Raw genomic sequence first — 12,329 nt, 5'->3', positions numbered from 1 at the left:
CGCTCCTCCTCCATGCGGGTAGACGTCTGTGAGCATGTGCCTTCACAGACTGAAGCAAATGCCAGCACAGAGCAGCACACATATATCTGGGCTGGCTGCCTGACATTGCTTCACATTGGCTGGCCTCTCCCAAGAGACCAGCCAGCCTAGTACTGGGCTCAACGTGGGCTGCACATATCAGCCTTCTACTTCTGGCTGACCTGCTCCTCGTCTGAGTCACTGCATGTGCCGCCTCCCCTCACAACACTGCCCTGGCTCACTGCTCCCTTTGTACAGGAGGGAAAAAAAAGCAGGTACTATGGGGGCAGTGGCACTGTGTATACTGGGGGCTAATATGGGGGCACTTTATGTACTGGGGGTTAATATATAGGGGCTGTGTGTACTGGAGGGTGTAATATGGTTGTGCTGTGTGTACTGGGGGTTAATATATGGGTGCTGTGTGTACTGGAGGGTGTAATATGGTTGTGCTGTGTGTACTGGGGGTTAATATATGGGTGCTGTGTGTACTGGGGGGGTAATATGGATGTGCTGTGTTCACTGTGGGTTAATATGGGGGTACTGTGGGTTAATATATAGGTGCTGTGAGTACTGGGGGTTAATATATGGGTGCTGTGTGTACTGGGGGGGTAACATATAGGTGCTGTGTTCACTGTGGGTTAATATGGGGTGCTGTGTGTACTGTGGGTTAATATATAGGTGCTGTGAGTACTGAGGGTTAATATATGGGTGCTGTGTGTACTGGGGGGGTAATATATAGGTGCTGTGTTCACTGTGGGTTAATATGGGGTGCTGTGTGTACTGGGGGTAATATATAGGTGCTGTGAGTACTGGGGGTTAATATGGGTTGCTGTGTGTACTGGGGGTTAATATATGGGTTCTGTGTGTACTGGGGGGGGTAATATGGATGTACTTTGAGTACTGGGGGTTAATATGGGGTGCTGTGTGTACTGGCGGGGGTAATATGGATGTGCTGTGAGTACTGGGGGTTAATATGGGGGTGCTGTGAGTACTGGGGGTTAATATGGGGGTGCTATGGGGCAGTGGCACTGTGTATACTGGGGGCTAATATGGGGGCATTTTATGTAGTGGGGGTTACTATATAGGTGCTGTGTGTACTGGAGGGGGTAATATGGTTGTGCTGTGTGTACTGGGGGCAGGTAATATGGAGGTGCTCTGTGTACTGTGGCCTAATATGGAGGTGCTCTGTGTACTTGGGGCTAATATGGGGGCACTGTGTACTGGGGGTTAATATATAGGTGCTGTGTGTACTGGGGGGGTAATATGGATGTTCTGTGTGTACTGGGGGTCAATATATAGGTGATGTGTGTACTGGGGGTCAATATATAGGTGCTGTGTGTACTGGGGGGGTAATATGGATGTGCTGTGTGTACTGGGGGGTAATATGGATGTGCTCTGTCTACTGGGGGATAATATGGAGGTGTTCTGTGTACTGGCGGGTAATATGGGCCACTGTAATGGGGGCCTAATATGGAGGTGTTCTGTGCACTGGGGGGTACTATGGGCCACTATGTACTGGGGGGGTAATATGAGGGCACTGTGTGTACTGAGGGCTATTGTGCAGGTGCTCTGTTTACTGGGGGGTAATATGGGCACTGTGTGTAGTGAGGGATATTATGGTGGAGGTCACTGTGTATACTGAAAGGTATATCATGGGGTTGTTGTGTATACTGAGTGGTATTATGGAGGGTCCTGTGTGTCATACTAAGGGGTAATATGGAAGCACTGTGTACACTGCAGCGTAATTAGAGGGTGATGTGTATAATTAAAAGATGAGGCTATAAGAGGGCAAAATTAGAGGGTTTTAGGCAACCCTATTATTCACAGTCCGGGGTACTGATCTGATCAGGGACGTAACCATAATGGGGCCCGGGGGCATAAAATGAATAACTGCTGAGGAAATAAGGGCATGATTCAGAAGTGGATACAATGCTGATGTTTTGTGCGGCTGAGTAAATTGTTTTGGACTGAGCATGCGTCAGTCGTAGTGCAGAGAAGCCAACTTACCGACCGAGGCTGCAGTAAGGACATGGACATAGAGTGATTGACAGGGAGCGTAGGTTATAGGGGGTAGCAAGTAAAAGAAAATGCAGGCATGTTGTGAACATTTATGATAGTATATACAGGTCTGCTCATATGTCTGAGTTGCACTGCCCATGCATCGTAATGGTGTTCGTACAGAGTTGCAGCGCATATTCAGATGCATGTACGAAGAAGTGTATTACAGATGTGGGGGACGTTCCTGGGCGGTTACAGCGCTTGGCTAATCGGACACAGATGTAGTATAGTATGGGAGTGTTATTGGAGTGACACAGGCTTGTTGATGATTGTGGTTGTGTATAGAGATGCTGAATCACTCACATAGGAGGCCGTACATAGACGGATGATCTGCACCCAGCATAGGGCTCGTGAAAGTTTCAATGGTGCGACCTATGGAGGCATCTAAAGATGCACAAAGCACGATTGTAGCGTCTGTACACACTGACAGTGAGCGTCTTAGTACTTAAAATTCAGACACATGGACACTAGGGAAGAGCTTTGGAGCAGCATTAGCATAAAGTCTCAGACGCAACTGCAGCAAAAGATGTGAGGAAAGCTGCAACTACCACTGACTTATGCTGCCCATCCACTACACGATGCGCGGACGACGGCACGATTACAATGCCATCGTCTCCCGCAGGGTGAAGTGCATACACTGAACGTTCAGTGTATGCAGATCAATCATCCCCGAACATGGAAACCTGACGCCGGTCGTCAGGTTGACCTCCATGTCCGGGCGATGACTGATGTTAAAAATGACCAACGGGCGCGCGCATCACTGGTTGTTTTTAACATTTTACTGCCCGATCTGCGGGCGATTACCAAGCGATGGAGCGATAACGACCGTCGCTAGGTTTAATCGCCTAGTGGATGGGCAGCATAAGAGTTGGGCCCCATAAGGAAAGATCCTGTCCCTACACAGACCCTCCACCATTAGGGCTGCTTGCAGAAATTTCCCGGGCTGGTTTCCCATCCCAATCCGCCCCTGGTCACGATGGTCTCCTGGCTGCTCGCACAAGCTGTGGGTGGTCTCCCACAGCTTTGCGAGCAGCTGGAGAAAAAAAAAAAACGCCCACAGACCCAGCGAGCGGCCAGCGGCTGCGAGCGGGTCTGAATCAGGGCCATTGTTTGCATAACACTACCGTGAATGGGGCAGGCAACAAAACAGCAGAAAAAAATGCAATAAAATATACTTTACTTTTTCCCCTGAAGAAGTGTCTTTTATAGGGTGAAGCGCATTTGTATTGGGTTCTTCTAATGATCTCTTTCATATACCATTTTTTGCATAACACTGCCGCAAATTATGTTATTTTTTCTCCTGAAGAAGTACCTTTTATAGGGTGAAGTGCATTTGTATCGGGTTCTAAAGCTCTCTATCATATACCACTCTTAGGGGTCAATTCAATTAGCTGAGAGGGGGGGAGTATTACCATTGCGTCGACGTAGAACTGCCGGCAATGGCACCTCCTCTTGCCCTCCTCGTGGCCCAATCTCACCACAGGCTCGCTGATATTTGTATGCAGCCCTATGGGGCTGCGAACAACAATCAGCGTGTCCTGAGCTACCATAAGTGTGGTGTATAGCCGCACTTACTTGTACGGACTCGCGGGGGCAGGATAATTTAATTGACCCCTTAGAGTGCATTGTATATTGTTGTTTACTTACAGATCCAGTACATATATACAGTCAGGTGCATTAATATTGGGACATTGACCGAATTTTCATATTTTGGCCTCTATTCACCACCACAATGGCTTTGAAATGAAACAAACAAGATGTGCTTTAACTGCAGACTTTCAGATTTAATTGAGGGTAACTACATCCAAATCAGGTGAACGGTGTAGGAATTACAACGGTTTCTATATGTGCCTCCCACTTTTTAAGGGGCCAAAAGTAATGGGACTATCAACTCAAAAGCTATTTCATGGACAGGTGTGGGCTATTCCCTCATTATTTCATTATCAATTAAGCAGGTAAAAGGTCTGGAGTTGATTCTAGGTGTGACATTTGCATTTGCAATCAGTTGCTGTCGACTCTCAATATGAGATCCAAAGAGCTGTCACTATCAGTGAAGCAAGCCATCATTAGGCTGAAAAATCAAAACAAACCCATCAGAGAGATAGCAAAAACATTAGGTGTGGCCAAATCAACTGTTTGGAACATTCTTAAAAAGAAAGAACGCACCGGAGAGCTCAGCAACACCAAAAGACCCGGAAGACCACGGAAAACAACTGTGGTGGATGACAGAAGAATTATTTCCCTGGTGAAGAAAAACCCCTTCACAACTGTTGGCCAAATCAAGAACACTCTCCAGGAGGTAGGTGTATATGTGTCAAAGTCAACAATCAAGAGAAGACTTCACAAGAGTGAATATAGAGGGTTCACCACAAGATGTAAACCATTGGTGAGCCTCAAAAACAGGAAGACCAGATTAGAGTTTGCCAAACAATATCTAAAAAAGCCATTACAGTTCTGGAACAACATCCTATGGACAGATGAGACAAAGATCAACTTGTACCAGAGTGATGGGAAGAGAAGAGTATGGAGAAGGAAAGGAACTGCTTATGATCCAAAACATACCACCTCATCAGTGAAGCATGGTGGTGGTAGTGTCATGGCGTGGGCATGTATGGCTGCCAATGGAACTGGTTCCCTTGTATTTATTGATGATGTGACTGCTGATAAAAGCAGCAGAATGAATTCTGAAGTGTTTCGGGCAATATTATTTGCTCATATTCAGTCAAATGCTTCAGAACTCATTTGACGGCGCTTCACAGTGCAGATAGACAATGACCCAAAGCTTACTGCAAAAGCAACCAAAGAGTTTTTTAAGGCTAAAAAGTGGAATGTTATGCAATAGCCAAGTCAATCCCCTGACCTGAATCCGATTGAGCATGCATTTCACTTGATGAAGACAAAACTGAAGGGAAAATGCCCCAAGAACAAGCAGGAACTGCAGACATTTGCAGTAGAGGCCTGGCAGAGCATCACCAGGGATGAAACCCAGCATCTGGTGATGTCTATGCGTTCCAGACTTCAGGCTGTAATTGCCTGCAAAGGATTTGCAACAAAGTATTAAAAAGTGAAAGTTAGATTTAGGATTGTTTAGTTTGTCCCATTACTTTTGGCCCCTTAAAAAGTGGGAGGCACATATAGAAACCGTTGTAATTCCTACACCGTTCACCTGATTTGGATGTAATTACCCTCAAATTAAACCTGAAAGTCTGCAGTTAAATCACATCTTGTTTGTTTCATTTCAAAACCATTGTGGTGGTGAATAGAGGCCAAAATATGAAAATTCTGTCAATGTCCCAATATTTATGCACCTGACTGTATATGTGTGCACCTCTGTGTGTATATGTATACCGACAGTATATGCTTTTATACTTAAATGTAGGTATTTCATTTAACTTAAAACATTTATCTGGCTTCTGAAATGGAAGCTGTACTTTATACCGTACATACATTAGAGTTTACTAACATCTGAGAGTATAACCTAATATTGAGCAAGGCCAGGGTTAGTTTACCCTGACTATTAGTATTTGGTATTAATAAAATGTGTTACTTACTTTGCCAAATGCTGTAAATCCAAGTCTCCTCCCAGGGAGGCCATACTGCTTTCAACATGTAAGAACTGTAAATCCTGAAACTTACTGTAGACGAAAGGACCCAAAGCATGATCTGGAAGAGAGGACACTGTTTTCATTACTGGCCAAATTAGCCCAGACTTCACAACACATTATAGCAATATGTGATGGTACTGTACAATAAAGAGTAAATATATAGTATATATTTTTCTACTTCAGGGTCCATAGGGTATCCACAGGATACCTTGGGTATAGGTGTGACGTCAGTCGCAGGGCACCAAAGAGTTAAGCTTTCAGCCTCCCAGGATGCACTAGGTCCCCCTCCTATACCCCGCCCCCGGGCCAAGGCACCTCAGTTTAGTTTGGTGCCCGGCCGGAGTCGGGTGCACCTGTTGGAGTGGGGGCTAGAAGAGCCCCTGAAGCTTATTCTTCATGCAGCTGTGGCTGCACATCTGGATGAACAGCATGGACAGTCAGTCCTGACGTCCATGCTGTCTTCCCTACACCCCGCCGGTACCAGAACGCCGGTACTGATCCGGGGATGCTGGTGGGCGTCTGGGGTCACAGCTAGCGGTGACCCCAGATGCTCCGGACCATGGCCGGATTCAAGGGGGACAGAGGTAAGCAGCGGGGTCCCGCGGTGGGTCCCCGCTGATCACATGGTCCTAAGTCCCCAGGCAGGGGGCTCCCTGGGGACTGGCTGCAGCGTGGAGCCAGGCGACCAACCTGCGCTTCCACTACCCCCTGGGACAGCGGACCGCAGCAGAGCGGTAGCGCTGCGGCGTCCCAGGGGTTAAATGCATGCCAGGGGAGCGCGCCTTCCCTGTCTCACAGCCGGCGCCTCCCCCGCTGCACACAGCCCTCTCTGCATGCTGCCGACTGGTCCTGTGGCAGCGCTCCTCCCCCAGGCCAGCCTCCTCTCTGCTCCTCGGCGGCCATCTTCTCCAGAACGCATGGTGAACGCTGCTGGAAGCGCTGGACGGAAGCATCGTGGTCTGGGTCCCCCCGCATACCTCTCCTCCGCTGTGGTCAGGTCTGTGTATGCAGCGCTGTGTCCTACCAGGCCCTGTGTCTGTGTAGTTGAGTGATCAGCGCTGTTAGTGCAGGAATTGTTATTTTTCTGCATTGTATGTGACTGTGCTAGCGCTGCTGCCTGTAATCTTTTCTTCTCTAAACTGTCAGCTTTATTACTGTCCCTGTTCTTTCTGCTAAAGCCCTTGCGGTGCGGTGCTGCAGGGTGGTCTCTCGCCTATTTAATACTTAATTGGTGAGAGAGGTCACATACGTGGTGCCATCATGTCTGAAAGTGATTTTCCCCTCCGGCTACAGTGTACCACGTGCAAAGTACCGTTAGCGGAGGGGGAGGGTAGCGCGGAGGGCCTTTGCCGGCAGTGTTTGTCCATGGCGCGGCCTATTACGGTTACAGCACCGGTACAGGAGCCGCCCTGGGCTTGTTTCGCTCAGGCGTTAACAGCTTTAGTGGGCCAGTTAGCTCCGCAGCCCGCGTTTACTCCGATGGGTTTGTCCCAGCAGTCTGTGGTGTCGTCACCCATGCAGGGGTTCCCACGACAATTGGTGGTACCCCACAGTCTCCCTATTTCCCCGCTCCCGGGTTCTCAGGAGCCAGCGTGGGTTAACTCCCTGACAAGTTCTGTACAGCACTTGTCGGATGTGTTGCAAGGGGAGTCTGTGATGCGGTCTCATAAAAGGCCGGTGGCGTCTCTGTCCGCTCCTTATGAGGATGACGAAGGGACGTCTGATGATGGGGAGATTCTAGATCCTTACGATCAGGAACCTCTCCATACTAAGGACGCTGATGCTAAGTCCAAAGTATATATTCCTGGACTTATTCGGGCGGTCCGCACAGCCTTGGTGATTGAGGACGAAGTTCCCCCAGCGGCTAAATCTAAGTATGCCTTTTTCAAAGATGTGAAGGGCGATGCCACAGTCTTTCCTCTTTCGGGTCAGTTGGTGGACCATTTAGAGGAGGCGTGGAAACAACCTGGCAAAAGATACCAGCCGCAGAGACGCCTGGCGGTGGCTTATCCGTTCGCGGATAATTATTTTGCTAAGTGGGAATCCCCTCCACAGGTGGATTCTCACGTGACCCGTCTTGTCCGTAGTGCCACATTGCCGATGCCATCCATGTCCTCCCTTAAGGATGCTACGGACCGCAAGGTAGAAATCTGCCTGAAGTCCGCTTATTCCCTTGCAGGGGGGGCAGCACGGCCGGCTATGGCCATTTGCTGGGTTGCCAGAGCGATGGAGCGCTGGGCGGATTCATTAGAGGCTTCTTTTGAATCCGACTGTCCGGCCGATCAGGCGGAGTTGATTGGCAATCTCCGTGATTCGGCCACCTACATCAACGAGGCGGCTCTAGACATTAGTACTCTGGTGTCTAGAATTTCTTCAGCAGCGGTAGCTGCTCGTCGCACCTTGTGGCTGCGATCCTGGAAGGCGGACGCAGATTCCAAGAAAGGTCTGGAAGCGTTGCCGTTTACCGGAGAAGTTCTCTTCGGTCCGGATCTGGATAAGATTGTGGCCACGCTGGCGGCAGCCAAATCTGCCTGTCTCCCGTCGGCCGCTGCTCCTTCTGGTTCGGGACCATCGTCCTTTCGGTCATCTAGGGCCCAGGGCAGGCCCAAACCACAGTCGTTTCCTCGACAGGCTGGCCCTAAGAAATCGGTCAAGCCCCGGAAGCAGGCATGGAGTACCAGACGTCCGGCCCCCAAGCCAGATGACAAGCCTGCGGCCTGACGGTCCGGGCCTCCCTTTGGGGGATCCCAGGGTGGGAGGCCGCCTGCTACAGTTCGCCCAGTGTTGGTCGACCACTACGACAGACACTTGGGTTCTGGAGGTGGTTTCCCACGGATACGCCCTCTCCTTCCGGCACAGACCCCCGGCTCGCTTCTTCACCACGGGTCTCCCATCAGACCGGAACAAGGCTACGGAGCTGCGGAAGGTATTGCACACTATGCTCCAGGCTGGAGTTATAGTGGCGGTTCCATTCTCCCAGAGGGGCCAGGGTTTCTATTCAAATCTATTTTTGGTACAGAAACCCAATGGGTCATATCGTCCGATACTCAACCTCAAAGCACTCAACAAGTCTTTGCGGGTCCCGAAGTTTCGGATGGAGACCCTACGGTCCATCATTCTGGCGCTGGAACCTGGGGACTACTTGGTGTCATTGGACATACAGGACGCTTACCTGCATGTCCCTATTCTTTGGCGCCATCAACAGTTCCTCAGGTTTGCAATCAGCAGCGACCACTTCCAGTTTCGGGCGTTACCTTTTGGCCTGGCAACAGCACCACGTGTTTTCACCAAGGTGATGGCGGTCATGGCGGCTTCTCTGCGGCTGCAGGGAGTCCGCATGTTGCCGTATTTGGACGACCTGTTATTGGTGGCAGGATCTCCAGAGCTCCTGTTACGCCACTTGGACCTGACCATTGCACTGCTGCAACGGCACGGCTGGCTAATCAACTGGCAGAAGTCCACTCTAATCCCGTCTCGGAGGATTCTGCATCTTGGAGCCTTATTGGACTCGGGACAGCAAAGGATCTTCGTGACGGAGGACAAGATCTCTGCTTTACAGTCAAGGGTGCGCAGTTGTCTGCACAGCCGCCGGGTGTCCTTACACTCGGCGATGAGGTTACTGGGCTCCATGGTGTCGGTGTTCGACATGGTGGAATACGCCCAGTTTCACTCCAGACCTCTGCAGCACCTGATCCTGTCCAAGTGGAACGGGCTGACTCAGTCTCTGAAGTCCCAGACGATTGTGCTCACCCAGGAGGTTCGCCTGTCCCTTACGTGGTGGTTACAGACGACCCACCTCAACAAGGGACGTCCGTTCTGGGTTCCAAATTGGGTCCTGTTGACAACGGACGCCAGTCTTCGGGGCTGGGGAGCAGTTTCGGGTCCACACTTGTTCCAGGGCAGGGGGACGCCGACAGAAGCGGAGCTTCCAATAAATATCTTGGAACTCCGTGCGGTCTTCAATGCTCTCCAGCAGGCACAGCGGTTTCTCCAGGGTCGCCCGGTGCAGGTCCAGTCGGACAACGCTACCACCGTGGCCTACATAAACAGGCAAGGAGGAACTCGCAGTCGGGCGGCTCTCGTAGAGGTCTCTCGGATCCTGGTTTGGGCGGAGCGCAATCTTCCGGCCATATCAGCGGTCTTCATCCCGGGAGTGCTCAATGGGAGGCGGACTTTCTAAGTCGCCAGGACGTTCATCCGGGGGAATGGTCCCTGCACCCGGACGTTTTTCAACTACTGGTGGACAGGTGGGGTCTTCCAGAAATCGACCTCATGGCGTCCCGGCACAACAACAAGTTGCCGGTGTACGGGTCTCGCACAAGAGACAAAGGGGCGTCTCTGGTGGATGCTCTGTCCGTCCGGTGGACGTTCCGGTTCGCATACCTGTTCCCTCCGGTCTCCCTTCTTCCACGGGTAATCCGGAAATTCAAACAGGAAGGAGGGACGCTCCTGTTGATAGCTCCCGCGTGGCCCAGACGGCACTGGTTCTCAGACCTTCAGGGTCTGTCCGTGGACATTCCTCTGCGGTTGCCGCTACGACCGGACCTTCTGTCTCAGGGTCCTTGCCTTCACCCGGACCTGACTCGGCTGTCTTTGACGGCGTGGCTGTTGAGACGGCCATGCTGAGGTCCCGGGGGTTTTCCAGCTCTGTGGTGCGTACCATGTTACGAGCTCGGAAACCGTCTTCCGCGAGGATATACCATCGCGTGTGGCATACGTTCTTCCAGTGGTGTCGACCGAGAGGTTATGCACCGCGGGAGTTTCGTCTGTCTCGGATTCTCGCCTTCCTGCAAGCGGGACTAGATCATGGGCTTCGCCTTGCTTCTTTGAAGGTACAGGTTTCGGCCCTATCTGTCTGGTTTCACCGTAGGATTGCTACAATCCCGGATGTGCGCACCTTTATGCAGGGTGTTCTCCGCATTCAGCCGCCCTTTGTTCCACCTGTGGCGCCTTGGGATTTGGCTGTGGTCCTGAGGGCTCTCCAAGGACCGCCGTTTGAACCACTGGGCTCAGTGGATCTTAAATGGCTAACAGCTAAGACTGTTTTCCTTCTGGCCATTGCTTCGGCCAGACATGTTTCTGAGTTAGGGGCTCTTTCTTGTAGACCCCCTTTCTTGGTTTTTTATGGGAACAGGGCAGTGCTCCGCACTCGGCCCGAGTTTCTTCCCAAAGTTATTTCCCAGTTTCATATTAACGAGGAAATAGTTGTTCCGGCCTTTAACTCACCGGGTCTTTCCGTGGGTGAGGCCTCATTGGATGTTGTGCGGGCCTTAAGGACTTATGTTGACCGCACTTCTTCGTTTAGGAAGTCGGACGCTTTGTTTGTCCTCTTTGGCTTCCGTAAAAAGGGTTGGCCTGCTTCAAAGCAAACTTTGGCAGCCTGGATCCGTATGGCTATTTCTGAAGCTTATCTTCATGAAGGCCTACCGGTCCCTCCTTCTCTGAAGGCTCATTCCACTAGGTCTGTGGGTCCTTCGTGGGCAGCTCGACGTGGTGCCTCGGCAGTTCAGATCTGCAAGGCTGCTACGTGGTCTTCTGTCCATACCTTCGTGAGGTATTACAGGTTTGACACCTTCGCCTCTCAGGATGCTTCCTTCGGGCGGCGGATTCTCCTTTCTGCACAGGAGCGTCCCCACCCTTAAAGGATACTGCTTTGGGACATCCCCAAGGTATCCTGTGGATACCCTATGGACCCTGAAGTAGAAAATATGAGATATGGTAAGAACTTACCCTTGTTATCTCTATTTCTACGAAGTCCATAGGGTTCCACAGGACTCCCGCCCTGTCGCACCTGTGCTGCAGATGGGCTTTGCTCTGGTCACCGGTTTTCCGTCTCCCTCTGGTGAGAATGTGATTCTTGTATGTGTCCAGATCTTTGTTCTCTCTCTTCCTTCTCCTCCTCCGGCCTATGGCTTGGTAACTAACTGAGGTGCCTTGGCCCGGGGGCGGGGTATAGGAGGGGGACCTAGTGCATCCTGGGAGGCTGAAAGCTTAACTCTTTGGTGCCCTGCGACTGACGTCACACCTATACCCAAGGTATCCTGTGGAACCCTATGGACTTCGTAGAAATAGAGATAACAAGGGTAAGTTCTTACCATATCTCATATTATTACACATGACTTTCACAACAAAATATAGACCTTGAAGTAAAACCATAATGCTAGGCCACACACAAAACTAAGACTACAAGGTATAAGCTTACAGTATAAGCAGGATGGGTAAATGGTCTCTTTGTGAAAAACAATAATAAAAGTTCCTACTAATGTACAAATGTCTGAAACGCATAATCATTACTTAAGGTCCAGCTGTGCTGAATGGAATTAGGGTTCAATTATTGGAGGCGTAACATGGCAATAATGAAAAGTTCTAACATTGACAGACTGGTATCTGTAACAGGTACAGATAAGTGGATGAAGGATAGTGGAACTCATTTGCAAGATTATTTACAGATGCTGGGTTCCAAAAAGCTTTCCTTATACTGTTGGAGTCCCCTGATATTCTGCAATGTTCAGCAGAAATCCTCCTTTCATGTTTAGAACTACAGCAATGCAGACTGGATGTCTGTATTGTTATGCCAGACCTGGAAAACATGTATTGTTTGGGGTCCTGAGGACTGAGTTTGAGAACCACTGGGCTAGTACATAATTT

General features: G+C 50.3%; 1 protein-coding gene across 1 annotated transcript in view; it reads left to right on the top strand.

Annotated features, from left to right (window-relative positions):
- DOCK10 (dedicator of cytokinesis 10) overlaps positions 1-12,329 on the top strand; it is a 308,992-nt gene that overhangs the window by 169,373 nt on the left and 127,290 nt on the right. The gene's annotated exons all lie outside the window — the stretch shown is intronic.

This window comes from Taudactylus pleione, unplaced genomic scaffold (assembly GCF_031769625.1).
Source record: "Taudactylus pleione unplaced genomic scaffold, aTauple2 ptg000395l, whole genome shotgun sequence".
In the NCBI taxonomy this organism is placed as follows: Eukaryota; Metazoa; Chordata; class Amphibia; order Anura; family Myobatrachidae; genus Taudactylus; species Taudactylus pleione.
The sequence above is the reverse complement of the archived record's forward strand: the minus strand, read 5'-3'. Positions and strand labels throughout refer to the sequence as shown.